The following is an 18778-nucleotide window of genomic DNA, read 5'->3' as shown; positions in this document are numbered from 1 at the left end:
ATCCGCACTTTCCTCTTCATCGAAGACTTTATCCCCTCCTGCTGGTAAGCGACTCAAAGCATCAGCGTTTTGATGATCCTTTGTCTTCCTGTACTCAATAGTGTATGTAAATTGCGACAAAAAGAGTGCCCAACGAGCCAAACGATTTGCTGCCAAAGAAGGTGTCGATTTGGTCGGGCCAAAAAGACGAAGCAATGGTTTATGATCTGTGACCAAAATGAATGAACTACCAAAAAGATATTGATAGAATTTCTTTAGCGCAAAAATTATCGACAAAGCCTCTTTCTGAATTTGACTATAGTTTCTCTGAGAGGCTGTTAATACTTTTGAAACGTTTGCTATAGGCCGTTCTGTGCCATCTGGGTAACGGTGAAACAAAGTAGCACCAATGCCCACACTAGAAGCATCACATGCGATACCTACCGGAAGTGACGCATTGAAATGTGTAAGAACTTCATCAGTAGATAAATGATGCTTCAGCTGAGCAAAAGAGTTTTCCTCTTGTTTTCCCCATCTCCAAGGAATGTCCTTTTTTGTGAGATGGTATAGTGGTTCTGCTACAGTAGAAGCGTTCAACGGTAGAAACTTCGAATAAAATTGTAAGGAACCTAAAAATGAACGAAGAGAAGATACGTCAGTGGGGGCAGACATCTCCAGTACGGCGTTTACCTTGGGACCTTTGGAGATGCCCTGCCTGGACAAAATGTGTCCGAGATACTCTACCTGAGGTTGTGCAAACTTACACTTGTCTTTCCTACACCTCAGGCCTTTTGAGTGAAGTCGATCGAGGAGCCGTCTAAGATTCTGGAGATGCTCCTCAGCAGTAGTGCCACTAACAAGAATGTCGTCTAGGTAGACTGCGACCCCTGGAAGGTCGGCTGTAAGGTCGTCCATGATCTTCTGAAAATAACCTGGAGCAGAAGATATGCCAAAAGGTAAAACATTTTGTAAAAGTACGCCACGGTGAGTGCTTAATGCGAGTCGTTTTCGACTGTCAGGACCAAGTCGAATCTGATTGTAGGCATCAGCCAAGTCTATCTTGCTGAAACCATACCCACCACCCAACTTTTGCATTAAGTCTTCTGGTAAGGGTAACGGGTGACGATGGGTCTCCAGGGAAGGGTTCACCGTGACTGAATAATCGCCACAAATGCGTAACTTGGCCTTCGCTTCTGAAGAATTTGAACGCTTACGAACTGGAACAACCGGTGTGCCCCAATCGCAAAACTGAACTGGTGTCCATACACCACGTGCAATGCCCGAATCATAGGCTTGTGCTAAGTCCTCCTTTAGCGCGAAAGGTACAGGCCTAGGTTTGAGAAAAACAGGTTTAGCATCAGACTTAAAATCTATGTCTAGTTCATAATCTCGTAAGCACCCGAGTTCAGGCTTAAAAACATCTTTGAACTCGTCACATAAGAGGGAGCATGCCTTCTCCAGACTCTTATCAGGCTTGTCGCATGACTGGATGCTCTGTAAAGTAGAACAGTTAGACAGAAGGAATTTATCGATAGAAATTCCTAAAGACGAGATTGCATCACGACCTAGCAAGTTTAGCCCTTTGACTGTCGTGACTACAAAAGAAATATCATCTGACCTTCCCGTGGAAGGACAAGTTACCTGGGCCGTGAAAGAACCCGTGATTGGTACTAGATGCTTGGTAGCAGATTGGAACTGCGACACTGGTGCTTGCAATTGGGGTGCGCCTACCCGAGTCCAGACGTCGCTGGAAAGGAAATTTCCATTTGTAGCAGTGTCCAGTTCTAAGTGTGTGGTTACCGAATTAATGGAGATCAGTACTTCCAACTTTGAATTTCGAGGTTTTCTGCAAGAACTAGAAAGCATGTTAATTTCCTCGATACAATTTACCTTAGAAGATTTAAACTGTCTAGCTTTCTTTCGACAAACACTCTGTAAGTGTCCCGTAATATTGCAGAAATGGCAAGTGGCTTTCTTAAACCTACAGTCATTGGCGTTATGGTTGGAATTACCACAGCGATAGCATTCTGTATTTTTAGAAGAAAAGAAAGTACCTGTAAGTTGCCTAGTTTTTGGAGGTTTGCTGATGGTCCTTACTTTCGCAACTGGTACTGGTGGAGTGCCGTAAACAGTTTCTTTGGCCACCTTGGCTGCCTCTTCGGTTTCTGATGCAACCTCCACCGCACGTTTGAAAGTAAGTTCATCAGCTCTGATTTTGAATAACGCCTTAAGCACCGCCTCGTTACCTATTGAACAAATAAAACGAGTACGTAAAGCTTCGTCCAATGGATTTGAAATGGACGAGAAGTCACAGGTGGCAGCTGCCTGGCGTATGCGGATGGCTAGTTCTTGAGCTGTTTCACCGGGCTTGCGCTTCATTTCGCTCCAGAAACGGAATCGCTCCCTCACGATGAAGCGTTTTGGGTCGAATTGTTGAGCCATGTAATTTGTAATTTCCGTCATGGTGAGATCGTTGACTTCTTTTGGGTTTGTTTCCTGCGCAGCCAAATTTGTTAACATTTTGTAGATTGTAGGTGATTGATTGGTGAGAAAAACCTGGGGCATTTTGTCTTGTGCGACTGAATGTGCTGCTACAAAGGTGTTAAACCTCTTCCAATAGTCTGCCCACAGTTCAGTGGTGGCATCGAACGCTACGAACTTAGGTAAAGATACCTGTTGTTGTATTGTTGTTGGCTGTGATCTCGCAGTTTGGGCTCGTATTTCTCGTAGTTGTTCTTGGTGGCGCCTTTCTTGTTCTTCTTGACGTTCTTCTTGTCTGGCAATTTGCTCCTTCGTCTGACGTTCTTGGTTGGCAATTTGTTGTTGCAGGACTTCGATCAGTTTCTCCATGTTTCTAAAATCCTGTAGAAATTCTGTAAAGATCCTGCCGACGACGCCAGTTAAATGTCTGTTGTATTTCCAGACGTTTAATATAAAATAAACAATAATAATTGTAGCGATAGCCAACCAAGTGAGAAAACCATGATTGATTCATACTGATTCACTGTATAAAATCAACGCAATATATAGTAAGAAAGAAACGCAAAACAATCAACTGAGGAACGTGGTACAGAACGCTTAATTGATTACACGCGCAGTGCGGTGGTAATCAATTCCAACGTCTGTACCAGAAAACGCTGAACGGTGATTATGTAGTGACGCTGGTCACGAGTTACATATATTCAACGTAAATAAAATGACGACTATAACAGGGGCCAAATTTGAAACCTAAACTTTGTAAAGCGAAGCAACAAAGGAAATGCATGTGAAACTTGATGTTGACTTTGAGTTTCCCAAAACGAGGGGTAGCCTAATATTGAAAAATGCAGTAGGCCTACTCTAAAGCTGGGTAAAATGATGGTTCGTCAATCAGTTGTGATGTTTGGATTTACGTCCAATCATTTTGATAAAAAGTGCTTCACACATGTCAGTTATGTTGAACTGAAGCATTTTTCAGTGCGTTGGCTATCAAGTTAGGACAACATTCTTCAGCAAACATCACAATAGCCTGCTTCTTAATGACACCATCCGAATATGGCTTCATGTTGAGGACCAGTAGATGGTTAACCTTACATGATGCCATAGTTATTTCTTCGGGTTCGCTACCACACTTAAAACATATTCGTTTGCTTGTTACGTGCTGACTTCAGTAATTCTAACTTCCGTTTCCTTGATTCTCCTTTGTAGACATCATACTTTGCAGAATAAATTTTGTGGTGCCTCTCAACGTTAAAAGCTTTTACACTACTAATCACCACAGGCCACAAAAGGCAATGAGCTTTGTTATCTATTTTAAATATTTCTCTTTCCAATCCCTTTTGAAAGTCCGATTTTCTTGCTGAAGAGTGCGAGCTTTCTTGGTAGGCTGCTCTGACATTACGCTAGGCCAGGGGTCACCAAACTATGACCCGCAAACTGATTTCATCCGGCCTGCCACGTGCTACAGATATAACAGCTGCACTACAACTATTAAGGAAAAAAGTTACCAAACTTTTTGTAAAGGACTGGCGTTGCTGTTGAGCTACACGCAACCTGCTCATGATTTTCCATATTGTTTCTTCTTATGACATCACAAACTTTGTTGTTTGTCGATCTGGACTAAATATATTATGATGTCACAAATCACAAAATGATTTTACACAGCAGGACGGTAGTAACCTGGTAACATTAGTACTTCGTACACGAGATCTTTGCTGAGACAATTCACTAATTCTTGATTTCTTTTACTTCCTTTGTTGCAATTGTGGTACAACTAATTAAATCACTAAGTTAGTGAGAGCCGCAAAATGTACAGCTGGGAGCCGCGGTTGAGAATCACTGAGCTATACAATAAACTCCACATGTACACACGTCACACAGCTCATAGCATTGACTTTTTGCATGTGGTGGAAAATAATTTTAAAAAAATTGACTGTTAAAGGGTGCTGACTGCTGACCATGGCTGCTGTTGGTAGTTCCAATAAAACACCATAGCTGATACAAATTACAAAGTGTCTTGACTTTAATCGCTGGGAAGAATCCTGAGGTGGGACGCTGAGTTTTGCATAAAGCAAGCGGTTAGGATCTTCTACCCGGCAAGCCAGGTGTATAATGGCTCCCTTTCAAGCTCATCAGGTTGGATGCCCGCTAGGATTGGTAAGTACTCTGGTGGAGTAAGGATCAGGTACTGTGGCACCAGGTAGAGACACAGTTAGGGATGGGCAATTCAGAATACCGAATCCAATAGGATTCGGATCCTAAACTATCCGAATCCAAAGTGGCATTAAAACCGGGTAATAAGATTCGGTTTAAAGATATGCATAAGTCTTGTGCAAGCTGTCAGCTTGAGACAGTGAACTGACAAAAAGTGTGATTTGCTCATTTTATCTTTGCGCTGACAACATCCGCACTTTCCAAAACATTTTGGACTCGTTGTGCGCGCACGGTGCATGCATCCCTACGTCACTCGCTCGCGTGAGCAATCAAAGAAACTAAGCGCCCAATTTTCTTCACGCTCTGTAGCCTACACATGCACAATGGTGCAATGCTTTTTTTTCAATCCACATGCGTATGCGACTCTGCGATAGTTTGACTGGTGGCGTAACAACATTAAGCAGGTGCCCCTGCTAAAGGAGTTGGCTCTGAAATATCTCAGCATACCTGCCACATCAGCATCTTCCGAGCGATGCTTTTCCAGTGCGGCTTGACGACAACTAAGCTGCGCTCCGGTTCAGCGTTGCCAGATAGGGAAATAAAATGTAAAATTTAAATTTTCTGGTGAAATTTAGAGGTCTTTGGTGCCAAGCTTTTTGACCTTGGAACCACACAACTTTTTGGTGAAATTTTCCACACTCAATTTTTTTCAAGAAAGTTTTTTTAATTTTTTAAAACTTTTTAGCAAATAATCTCTGCTCGTATAGAAAACGTTTTGCAAGAGGTTTGCGTATGCGTGATGGCAGTATCTTATGTCTTAAAAACTATATATTTGTATTTTAGGCGAAATTGCTTTATTTAAGGTGTTTTAAATATCTGGTAAAATTTTAGTTACTTTTGGTGCCAAGCAGCTTCCAGCATCTGGCAACACTGCTCCCGTTTGACTGGCAGTTATTTAGAATGCCTTCATGTGTTGCACTGCAACAAACGTTATTTTAATTGTGTTGCTTTTGTGTCTAAAATTGCAAATAAACATTGCATGAATTTTTTTACTTTTTGTGTTGCTGGAGCCTGGAAGTTAATAGGATTCGGTATTCTGGATTCGATTTAGTATTCCGGAATAATTCTGGAATAGTGAATTATTCTGAATTGCCCATCCCTGGACACAGTATTCAGCGATGGAGTGGACCAAAACCAGGGTTGCAGTGGGCAAGGTGTCAGCACCTGCACCCCAAGTTGTGCCCACCAATTTGGATTCTCAAAACTATCATTTCAAAAGGACATAAAGTAAAATTAGCTTAAAGTTTAAAATCAAAACTACATCAGCCTTCAGTCAGGCCTCCAGTTCGGTAGTCAAACTAGGCATGCAACAACTCAGCAAAACTGTACATTTCAGTTATTGCCTAGGTCAGCAAATGAAATCTTCATCTAGCATCGAACTTGCTTAGTCATCGCTTGCTACATTGATTTTGCTGACTTGTTACATGTTAAGTATCGGCTTGGTCAGTTTTTACCTGCTTAGGTTCATCATTTGCCTAATTATTCCAGGATGGCCCGTTTCGGTGAGTCCGATCTCTTAACGGGGGATTTTTTCAATTTTTTTTTTTTAATTATCAGGTACCGTAGCCTAATTATCATTGCCGTTTTAGGGTTCGGGGTTAGAGGTTAGGAATTCACCGAATCGGACTCACCGAATAGTAGCAGACCCAATTATTCACCCACTTGCTGAAATATTGCTAGGTCAGCTGTCACTTTCTCAAATGCAATATGCTGAGCTCACAACTGCTGAGTTGTAAGAGACTCTTTAGTTGGCATGTTATCAAGGCCTGTGACCTGTGTGTATACATCACTATTATATAGTTATGACTTATAATTGAGTAAATAGACCTTATCATACAAAATATAAGCTACTTATTAGTAGTTAAGTTTGACAACATGGTTTAGGTGTACTGAGTTCCCTTTGACACTTTACGCTATTCATTAAACACAGATGGTTTGTGAATAGATCAGAAGGATTAGGGAACAGAACTGAAATAACTCATCTCCTTAGAATTATAACAGTTTCACATTCTTTCACAAATATCATTACCTTTTTGCTTACTCCCTTCATACACTTACTACAAGTGATAACTAATTTGATAGTTTATCAACTACAGTCTAGTCAACAAAATGATTTACTAGCAATGATACTTTATGTATAGGAGGAAAAATACAGGTAGAATGCTACCAGCGTCCAGTGAATTGTCTTGCATTTGTGGTAGGCTACTCCTCCTACATTATTAAGCTGCAAATTTGCAAAAGCATGGTTGAACTTTGTGAATCTATGAATAAATATTCCTAAAATCAACCATTTCTTGACTTCACTTTACTTATTTTGGTTAAATATCACATGAAATTGACAATCATTTATATAGGGTACTAATAACAATATGGCATAATCTGCTTTCTAAATCCACCATGTGATCAGAAGAAATATTCATATAAGCCAAAAAAACAAATATATATCTAGCTTGTCATTGATGTGCAAAAACATGACTAGGAACACTGCTTATTATAATATGGAAAAAATTATCTAAATGTAGAAAAATTGTAGCTAATTATTACCAGTATAGATAATGAATAGAATCAATAGATGACCGAGTGGTGAAAGTCCTGGTTCGACATCTTAAAGGACACTATTTCGACACCACTCAATAGCACACAGCTGTGTCCTCATCAGAACACTTAAACTAGGCCTACCATATTTTCATAACCCAAAAAGAGGACATGTTTAGTAAGCAAGTAAAATGCCAGTGGTTTTTTACGTTTAAACAATTTTTACATCTTCTTAGATGAATATAGGCCTATGTAGAAAAAGTAACACATAAAAAACATAACATTTATTTGTCAGATTCAGTCAATAAACATTCTGCTGTTCATTTGATTTCTCAACAGAAAACATGCGTTTTACATTTGCATTTAGACTCTTAGAGCCATAGCTTATAGCAGATGAAGAATTGCTTGACTTTTAAAAATTCATTAAAAAAAATCTATAGTTCTGCAATATTTGAACTATTCTGTCCATTTTCTAATGTGCCATCATTTAAATAAAGCTAATGTAGGCTAGCTATAAGGTTTAAGACGCCTTTGCACTAGCTTTGGTATATAGATCGAACAGTTTAACATCATCAATGCCAACATTTTTCTCTGACAGATACTTCCACTTACCGCTGAAAAGCGTTATCCTATTCTTTGGTGTAAGACAGCATAAGCAATAAGCATCCAATGAAAAAATGTGAACTCGGAAAATTAAATTATTAGTCTATTCATCCAAATAGGCAACACATGAGTCAAACAATAGAAATACATCGGACATGGTCATCAAGTAACACTGCCTTCGTTTGCCACAGAAATAAATGTATCCACCATATCTACAACAAGCAATGTATTGTCAACCTCAAAGTCAATAAACACTTTTCTTAAACAAGCATATAGCCAACTTCTGCAACATCTCACAGAAAACATACTTTTCCTTTTTGGTATTGTTGCTTAGCTTTATTTAGCTTTTGCCAAGGTCACATCAAAATAAAACCTTGTTGAAAATGATAGCAATGCAAAAAAGAGGACATTTGAGCATTTTCAAGTGTCCTCGGAGGACAATAATTTTTTATAAAAAAAGAGGACAAATCCTCCTAAAAGAGGACATATGGTAGCCCTAACTTAAACATGCCTGTAGGAGTGTAGGTGGACACAAAGATTAGCTTCCTTGACGTCCAAACCACTTAATCAACATCTTCAACAACCAGGCATAAGCCTGAATATGACAAAAAGATTATGAGCAATTGTCTTCGTAACAATAAACAATACTCCTTTCTGTGCAAAAACATTAGAAATAGAAGAGTTTTTGTGTTGCAGACAAAATGAATTAGCTATCTCTGTAGCAGTAAGGAAATCATACCACCATAAAGATTACGTAGATGTAACATTGTATCTTTCTTTGTCTGAAATATGTCCTTTTGTGTGTCTGAAATGACAAAATTATTATTTCTGTAGGGTGAAAATTAAGCAGTAAGACGTATGGTCGTTTCGTTGTCTCCTTGTCAGTACGGGAACTTGCACCACTTTTGCAGAGTATATAACTATATACAGCCCTTGAAATTACCTTCCATCTACTATGGCAAAAACATTGCTGTTGCCAAATCAACATACCTTGGATGGCAATTGCCCTATGCTTTTACCGCTGTTTTTCATTAGGTGTTTGAGCATGCTGTTATTCATAATCACTCACTGGGAACGTCACGCGCATTGACACTCGAGCTGAAATGCAACAGCCCGCCGCATATGAAGTCTATTCGGCAACATTATTCATAATTACTCAGCGGTGACGACATGAGCATTGACGCTCGACCTGAACTTCAACAGCCCTCCGCATATAAAGCTTTTAGTTTTTCTGGTGGCTTAAATGACTGTGCGTCCCAATGTATAAGGGGACGACATCATTGTCACCCCTCGATTTATATACTATTCAGGCACGCTATAAACCTTACAAGGTTTCACTACTTTTTCCCATTCATTAACATGCTAGTCGGCCTATATGGACTGTATCGTTACTGACAAACTTTAACTGATTTAGTTAGTGTGCCTGCTCTCCTGGTCTTTCATATCAAAATGCTGAGCAAAACTCGACTTCCAAGCGATTGTCACTGCTGCAGTGCAGCCCAAACATTACTTTACTTCCTCCTATTCTGCTCATAAAAACTTCAACATTTAGCTGATTGGCTACAGCTGTTTCATTGTGGAGAGACAGAAAGTGTTGCCAAAGACATTTTGCAAAGTATTATACTGAAAGAAAAATACATATGTTGGAAAATCACCAAACACTGGGAACGTCACGCGCAGTTCGTATCTTAAAAATAGTCAAAAAGGAACCAAATCGGCAAACTATAAATGCGTAGCCAAACGCCTTTGAAAATTGCCGGATGTCTGAAACGTAGCATTAGAGTTGCTAATATGGCAACTCTGCTGTCACCATGGTTTTAAGATTGGGCCTTCCAGTGGGCAATTACATTGTTTTGAAGTTTTCCCATTTCCTATTTCTATGTGTTGTCCAAATACACATTGGCTGATCTTTCTCAATCTGCTAAGACTGGGTTTTATTCACTCTGTACTAAGAAACCATACACATATTAAACTGCTTCGACTACTCCAGATTTTATTTCTCTGACCCACGTGTGGGATAGATTCCAGTTCCAGGTAAGATATGAGGCCTACTACTTAAAAAAAACGATTTTGCGTTTGCTTGTTGATCGTGTTACGAACAATCGTTCCCCAAATCAAACGTCACATAGAACCGTTGTCTACTGAACCTGACGTCTTACGTCATGGACTGTTGCTAGAAATAAGCAAAGATTGCATCACCTTTGTCACACCTGTGAAACATTACATCATCGTTAAATCAGAGTCAACTCATTATATACATGTAGCCTATATAGTGACTCTGGTTAAATCTTGAATTACGAGATATGGTGTAAGCCAAATTCAACAGGTGTTTGAATAGCTTCATAATGCTTATCATTATTACGTCATTATAATGCTTATCATTATGCGTTAACCTTGTTAAGTTCAACATCCAGTCGTCAGAGATGGATGAACTGTTTTGTGATATAACTTCGGTGGTTAACCCAGCTTGGGCTGACGATGTTAAAACTTTACCGCATAAGCAGGATTTAAGTGGTTTCCGTCATTTTCATGACGTGAATATGTAATATGTTAGATTTGAATGATTGTAGCAGTGCTTCCACTTTGAAGGATTTTATCCCGAAAAAGGGATTTTTCAATGCTTTGAAGGATAAAAAAAGGAAATAAAAATCGGAAGGATTTTTTAGGGATTTTTAACAATTTTACAAGGAAATTTTGTCTTAAAAAGGGAATTGTTGTTTTTAGCAATATTAAAGAAAATTTTATTAAAATTTCCATCAAAAGTTTTAAAAACGATTGGAATAACGATGATCAGCTGATTTCCGTGGTCATTCGCCATCCGGAACCCCCTCCGCCCCTCTCACTTTCTTTCACATTCTCGCCTTTCCGTCACTTGATTTCTATTCTCGCCATTTTGGGAATAGGACGTGAGTACAGTGAGTGAGTTAGTTTTCAGGCTACGAAATGAGGGTATCGTACCAAGTGTTCAGGGTACAAATTAGGTTGCACCCATAATAGAGCTAGCTAGGCTGTGTATACGACACGTATAATTGTACGGTATGGTGTACACAGTCAGACTGAGTCAGTATCATGAATAGGCCTGGTATCCTAAAGTTTTTCATCAGTCTCAGATTTGTTTGTTTGTTTATCTTTATCCTGCATTGCGGGAAAGCGGACTTGAGCGCTATGCATCAGTGTACGCCTTCCGACATACACCTGACCCACGCTGCAGCCGACGGCAATGTCTGTTTCCGGTTGTCTACTCTACTTATGACTTAAATTTGGTACTACCCATTACTCGAAATCGATCACTAGGTAGAGGCAATTATCGTAAAGTTTCTTGCCCAGAGAAACAACAGCAAGTGCGGGTGGCTGGAGTCGAACATGCAGGCTCTCGACTGCGAGCCCAACGCGCTAACCACTCGGCCACGGCTGCAGATGATTGTGAAGACGTTATACTGACAAGGAGAAAAAAGAGATAGCCTCGCCTTATAGAGTTGAACAAGTTAGCGCATCAAGGAAAACCGAACTAAACACAAAAATAAATTTGTTAATCGATGGATAATTTGTTACTGCACATTTACCACCTGCATGTTGTTTGCTTCAGATAAGCTTTGCTACTTGTCGGTTTGTTATCAGTCGAATCCAGGGCTCACCACGTGGAGGTTGACAACTTGAGCCCCGAAGAAGAAGAAGACCACCTGTATATTTTCGATGTTAGGAATAGGTTAAAGAGTTCGTGTGGGAAAGATGAGAGTGGTAATTGGTAAATGATGTCCAGGACTCCAGGTGGTAAACATCCCAGAACCGACTAACTGACAAGCGGTTTTTTGGCTGGACAGTGAACAAAGGAAGTAAACCATGTTATTGTAAAAGATGTGCTGCTTTTTGTGTAGCCTATTCTAATAAAACAACGTTGCTTAGATATACCGTTGCTACTGAAAAAAATGAAGCTAACCTTTGTAATTTATTCAGCAACTTTATCTTATCAGATTGGGTTTGTCAACTACATCAGCCATGCTTCTACCTGTAAGGTTTTGTTTTTTGTAGTAAGTTGAATACTGCAAGGATGGATCCAGCCTCTAATTTTTGGGTGGGTGCTGCTGAAATCTATTTTCATTCAAGGAGGTCCATCAGTGTGGCACTGTCAAAATGTGTCTCTGCTGTATTTGGCATAGCCTACTGATAAGCATTTATGTTGTTAATACAGATGTTTTTGTTTAATATTAATAAAGACCTGAAAACGGAAAAAGTGTGTATGAAAAATCAAGTCTTAAAAACAAGCATAAATAAAAAACACTTATGGTATAACAAAATTCAAGAACGTGATGAAATTTTGGGAAATATTCTAAAGTTTAAAAACATGAGCAGTACAAAACACATGATTATTTCCATTGGTACACATTCCATAATCTACACAGCATCAATTCGTTACATGCTGATATAAAATGCTATGATCTATCAAAATATAAAGTAATACTAGTAGACAGGGTTGATCTCTAAGTGGTCAAAAAAGCGGTTTAAACCTGGTGTTAACCGGTGAAAACTAGGTTTAAATCGGTCAAAACCCAGAAAAATATTTTTATGTAGTGAATGGTCGGCTACCTGGGCTATTTAGGAAATCTAAAAGCAGTTGTGAGTTGTGACCATTTTGATATGCAGGCCTCGAAAAACCATCCTGTCTTTAAATTTTAAGGCATCTTAGAATATGCATTCGCATTGTTTTATTTTAACTGGATAAAATTTGATGGCAAATGTTTTTCATAAAAAAAAAATTGTTGGAATAAATTCTTGTATATAATTACAGTATATAGCCTACTTCCGTTGGCTGTGCAAATTGTTCATCGTTCTACCAAGCATTTTTTGGTTCATCAGAAACTGATTTTTTGAATTTTCTGAATAATTGAAATAACCAACTGATTGAAATATTAAAAATAAACAGAGAAATTGAATATTTTTTGTTCAAAATCCAGCATTTAGGTTATTGTTGATCAAAACAAAATATAGTTGAACATCATTACTAAACATGGAGGGTAATATTTTTAATTCAATTGAAAAGCAACTTGAAATGATTCATACACTAAAGGGGTTTTGACCAGTAATAGGTGGTCAAAACTGCCTGGTTTAAACCAGGTTTTAAGTGGTTTTAACCGGGCGGTTTAAACTGCCCCGGTTTAAACCGATCAACCCTGCTAGTAGATCTTACCATTAGTTTATTAAAATAATAGCAGTTTGTAAAAAAAACTGAATATTAGTTAAAGGGGCCAAAAAAGATCAACATGGCCATGCATAAGTGCAGATTTCAAGTTGATGCTTTGATGAAATGTGTCACTTAATATTTCTGAGTTTTATGTTGGCATTTTGAAATTTTTTGGGGGGGTGCGCACCCCCCCGCACCACCCCCTGGATCCATCCTTGGAATACTGTACCACTTCTTCAATTCACTGATTTTCTGTTTTTTCAGGTTAAAACGTAACTTAGATGAGATTAAAATATCTTTAAAGTTGTATTGGCACTTTTTTTTAACTTAAATAACGTCAAAAATAACCTTGCCTATGAAGGAAATTTTAAAGGATTTTCGACTGAGAAAAAAGGGATTTTTCAAGATAAAAAAGGAAACTGAAGAGGATTTATCAATTGTCAAAAGTGGAAGCACTGGATTGTAGTACTGCTAGAGAACTTGTTGAACTGAATATTGAGTTGAAAGATGGTCGATTTGAGATACCTGTATAGGCTACAGACAGAGATGGGCGTGATCTTGATCTTGAAGATCACTTTTTTTTGGTGATCTTGATCTTGATCTAAAATCACTTTTTTTTTTTTGTGATCTTGATCTTGAAGGACAGTAAGATCAAGATCACTTTGAAATTGAATTTTACTTCCTAGATAGAGGCATTTTTTTAGAACTCGTAACTCATAATAAACAAGTCAACTTCCGTGTACTTTATGTTGACGTATAATAAAAAATGAATTAACTTTGTTCACAATTTTTATGTGTGAATTTTAAAGAAATGTTTGCTTTCTTTGATCCAATTTTAGATGTTTCAAAAAGTCTAGAATGGCAATGTTACAAAATCTGGACTCCAGCCGACTTTGGTCATGTAAAGTGGTTTATTGCAGCAAATCAACCAAACCAAGACTTGTTTAGAGTCTGAGTATGGAGCGGTTTGTCTGACCGCAAACCTCTGAACTTTTTTGATAGCGGACAGCAGTATCCATGTTGCCAGATGGGCAAATGGTGCAATAAACATTGACATAATACAGTGAAAGTTAAAACTACTTAGTAACACGAATATAAACTCCCACATGAATCAGACAAAAATTTGGTAAAAATTGATCTAGTTCAAAGTTTATTTTTATTTATTTATTATAAAAAAAAGTATAAAACTAATTGCAAATTTTGCGACTTTTTCAGAACTACTGTAATTAACCTCGGCCTTGGGTGTGACGTTGCGATTCTACGCAAACTACGTCAACAATTTATAGGCCTAATAGCAACAGTCACTAACTTATTACAATTCTTAGGCCAGCGATCGAGTAGTTAAAAGTAAAAGTTAGCAATACCAACTATAAGTTATACCTTTATCCAGGTTGCTTATTGCAATTATTTTTTGCAACATCATTGATCAAAAACTTCATTTTTTTTCAAGTACACAAAAAGTGATCTTGAAAGTGATCTTCAAGATCACGATCTTGATCTTCAAGATCACATAGTTTGGTCATCTTGATCTTGATCTTCAAGATCACCTATTCTTGGTGATCTTGATCTTCAAGATCACCAATACTGGTGATCTTGCCCATCTCTGTATACAGAGATGGGCAGTAGCGCGCTACTTTTGTAGCGGCGTTACTAGCGGCGCTACTTTTTGCTAGAGTAGCGGCTGCAACAGCGGCGCTATTTTTTTCCAAAGCAGCGGAAGCGGGAGCTACTTTTTTCAGTCGCACTCCCGCTACCTTTTAATTCAAATTGAAAAAAATGCTTGTTTTTTTTGCAATACTGGCGTAGTCAAGCAGCTAGCCTATATAATCGGCTTGGTTGCAAAGTTTAGGTCTTTTCTAGCTGACGTCAACTTCTTCGGCGAATATCTCCGTGTGATGAAGCCTATCTGCCAGGCTTTAGACATTCTTCAGGGCGAGTCCAAGGCATATTACGGAGTCTTGCTTCCAACCATCACAATTTGCAAGAAGTTGACCGAGATCAGTGATCTTGTGACCTGTGAGGAGGTAAAAGTGAAAGTCCTTGAAGAGGTGAAGAAACGATTCAACAAGTGCTTCAACAACATGAAATGCGTTATGGCATTATGTCTTCATCCCTCCTTCAAGACGTCGTGGCTACAATTTCTGCACTACGTTTCCACGGATAATGCTGACGCACTGCGAGAAAAAGTCAAGACAGATGTAATTCGACTGTTGCGGGAGATATCAAGCCAGGTTGATACCGAGAAGAGTGACACCAACACCAGTCATGACTCCGAGGATGTATTTTTTGGAGTGTTTGCGCCATGTCGTGAAAAGTCGGTGCAGAAGGAAGCAGCAATTGTGGACGCCTTTTTTTCGGAAAAGAGCAAGTCCTTGAGCTTTTCGAATACCGAGTTAAAACATACCTGTTCATTAAATACAACACCCACATTCCTTCCAGTGCTGCGGTGGAGAGACTTTTCTCTGTTGGAAAAGATGTGCTTAAGCGAAAGCGGGCAGGACTTAGTGACCCTCATTTTGAAATGCTTGTGTTTTTGAAAGATGCGTAACAATAAATTTTCCTTAGAATGTGTTTTCTATAAAGACGTTAAAATGACAGCGTAAACGAATGATAACATTCGTTTTGAAGGTCATTTTTGGGTCACTAGGGACTTGAGTGTTTCCTAGTGTCATTTTAGATAAAAGTAGCGGAAGAAGTAGCGGTAGCGCGCGCTACTTTGTAAATTGGTAGCGGGTAGCGGTAGCGCGCGCTACTTTGGCCCAAATAGCGGTAGCGGGTAGCGCGCTACTTTAAAAGTAGCGAGTGCCCACCTCTGCCTGTATAGCCTACTGATACCTGTATCGTTGAAAGAAGATATTGATTTACCTAACACTTTTGTGTTGGCGTCAGATAGAGCTGCTGCTTTAAGGAAGAAGGCTTTGAAACAACCTGAACTTCGTGATTTTCTTACTGACACCATGAAGGATCTTAAATCTAATGGCTATATTGAGCGTGCTGGTGAAGCAGAAAATGTAAAGAGATTTGAGTGGTATTTACCATACTTTGTGACGTCACAATTAAAAAAGCGTATTGTTTACGATAGCAAGTCTGAATTCCGAGGAACTTGTGTTAATGATGTAATGTTTTTGTGTACTGATTTGTTAAATCCTCTCGCAGATCTCTTGGCTAGATTTCGGCTTAGTAGATTTGGTTTCGTGGCCAATATGACCAAGTACTTTTTTCACATTTTGGACACTTCAATACGCAAGCCCAATTTTGTTGAACTGCTTACGTACACAGGCAGTGCCGTTCGAATCTTGAACGAACGCCCTTTGGTACCTTTGAGTGACGACCCTAGGGATTTTACTGTCATCACCCTTGCCTCACTTTTGACCCCATCTCACTTAGACCCATAACCTATACTGTGCTGTTGGGATACTACATGATCGTGACCAATTAAGAAGGGATTATCGGTTCAATTTGTCACTTTCTCAGCAGTTTTGGAGCAAATGGTTAGATTTTTACTTGCCAGGGCTTCAGGGCCGGAAGAAATGGCTAAAAATGGCCGAGAATTTGGAGCCTGGTCAACTTGTAGTGGTGGGTTCTTTCCAAGACATTGGTAAACGTGGGAAGTATCAACTTGGGAGGGTGAATGTGGTAGTTTCACAAATTAGTGGTTCGTAGAGCTAAAGTTGCCGTCTGCAACTATGATGAGAGAACGGGGAAAGTGAAAGTAGACTACGTGTTGAGGGATATTTCGTGCCTCGCCCCCGTAAAGAACACTTAAATGTTAAGGTTTGAGCCTAGTTTTGTCTGCGGTGGTCGACACTTGTCTGAGCCCAGAACAGTCGGTTATTATCGCAACAATTGTAGGCCTATATAGCGTCATTTTTGCGTGTACCTATGGGACCGAACCAATTTCATGTATCGTCGCGTATTATTCTTATTGCTGTTCATTCTTTGCATGCCCTTTGTATTTGCGTATTAACTTAAACGTGAGTGATTCAAACAATTTGTGCATCGTGTGTTTTTATTCATTGGCTCACGATTGTTCTTAAATTCTTTTTTAGTTATGCCATGTTAGACTGTCATAACTAGGGGTCGCAATTAGGGATGGTAGAAGTAGTCGCAATGTTCCAGACAATTGTTCACCAAATCAAACGTCATGTAAAACCGTTCAGGTCTACTGAATCTTAGGGTAGCGTATTAAGTAATGGAATATTTTAAAAAAAATGAGCAGATTGCACAATCGTTTGCAAGACCTGTAAAACATTGCAGCTGCAGCATAACATTACATCATCGTTAAAACGAGATATAGTGAAGCCAAACTTGAACAGGTGTAAGCCAAATTGAACAGGTGTAAGCCAAACTTGAATAGCTTTTCATTGCTTATCATTATTACGTCATAGTAGCTGCCCACGTGGGTTTGAAATATTGCAATCTATTCTCGACTTTCTCGTCATTCTTAAAATTGTTGCTTGAAAGTTAGTCGCATATCTGTTTTGCTTAGTGCTTGCCAGCTGGACGAAATTTCCGTCTTTATCCAAGTAATTTGCATTTTAGTGACAAGTTTAATGGTGTATCGCGTTGCATTTCAATTTCGACAGCCTGTGGGCTATTTTTTACAGAAATACAATTCTTGAATAGACGTTTTCAGAAGAGTGTTTCTTTTCGGTCATTACATACAGACGAACCGATCCGGGAACTTTATGTTACAATTTTCCCACGAAGAGATTATGGTTTACCGCTGTGACTATTCTGTAGAACTTCTGTGGACAAAAAACACAAGAACCAGAAAGCCAGTAGGAGTATTTACAACCTTACTATTTTGCTAATAAATCTACACACATTGGCCTATCATTGCTGGGCGAAAAAAATATTAGTATGTTTGGTGTATGTAATACTTAGATAGGATTATTTCAAGGAAGATTTAACTTGTTCATTTGTGATGAGTGGGCCCTTAATCAGCCGAGGGCCCACCCGGCCGCGAAATTTTTTTCCCACGACATTCCTGTTTCATTTGCATATTTTGGTAAAAGTTTGTATTAAAACCGTGTGAATGCAACATTTCGACGTTGGCACGGTTGGTTCAGTGGTTTCATCGTCTGCATACTGATCGTCAGAACGAGGGTTCGACGCCCGTCGAAGTCAAACTCATTTTTTCTTTAAATTAATTTTTGCGGTGCACAAGAGCTTTTCAAAAGAAGTAGGGTTTAGGGGAAGCTTATATTTTATTATCATTGCAGAATTTCATTGGCAAATAGTTATTTCGCAACCTGAATCAACCAATCTCTCAAAACACTTACGGAAAATCTTACTTTTAGATTACGAGTGACTAGAATCAATGAGACAGAAATGTCGTGGGAAAAAAATTTCGCCACACGGCCAATGGGGATTAACTGTTAAGTTCGGTTTGGTGGTACGGGTAGGCTAACTGTTAGATTTGGTAGCCATGCTTAATTTACTTTCATATACGTAGGCTAACCTTTCAATCTGCATCGCATGCACGTTTTAAAGGGATACTAAAGGAAAAACCTGACTTGGCGATTTTCCACGTTCTTTGTGTTTAACTTGCTACCATAAAACGATTTTCAATAAAATTTTGCCCCATTGCGGTCTGACCATCATTGCGCGCGTGCTTTTGTCAGAGCTTTCAATACCAGAATGGGTCTGAGCAGCAAAGCGTGCGACTGTATACAGTCTACGTAACAAAAGACGATCGAGCAATCAGCTGATGACGCAACAGTTGTTACTGCGGGCGATTTAACTGTAGGCTATGTATGTATGTACATCAAAACATCAGATTTCAAC

This window comes from Aplidium turbinatum, chromosome 1 (assembly GCF_918807975.1).
Source record: "Aplidium turbinatum chromosome 1, kaAplTurb1.1, whole genome shotgun sequence".
Taxonomy (NCBI): domain Eukaryota; kingdom Metazoa; phylum Chordata; class Ascidiacea; order Aplousobranchia; family Polyclinidae; genus Aplidium; species Aplidium turbinatum.
The sequence above is the reverse complement of the archived record's forward strand: the minus strand, read 5'-3'. Positions refer to the sequence as shown.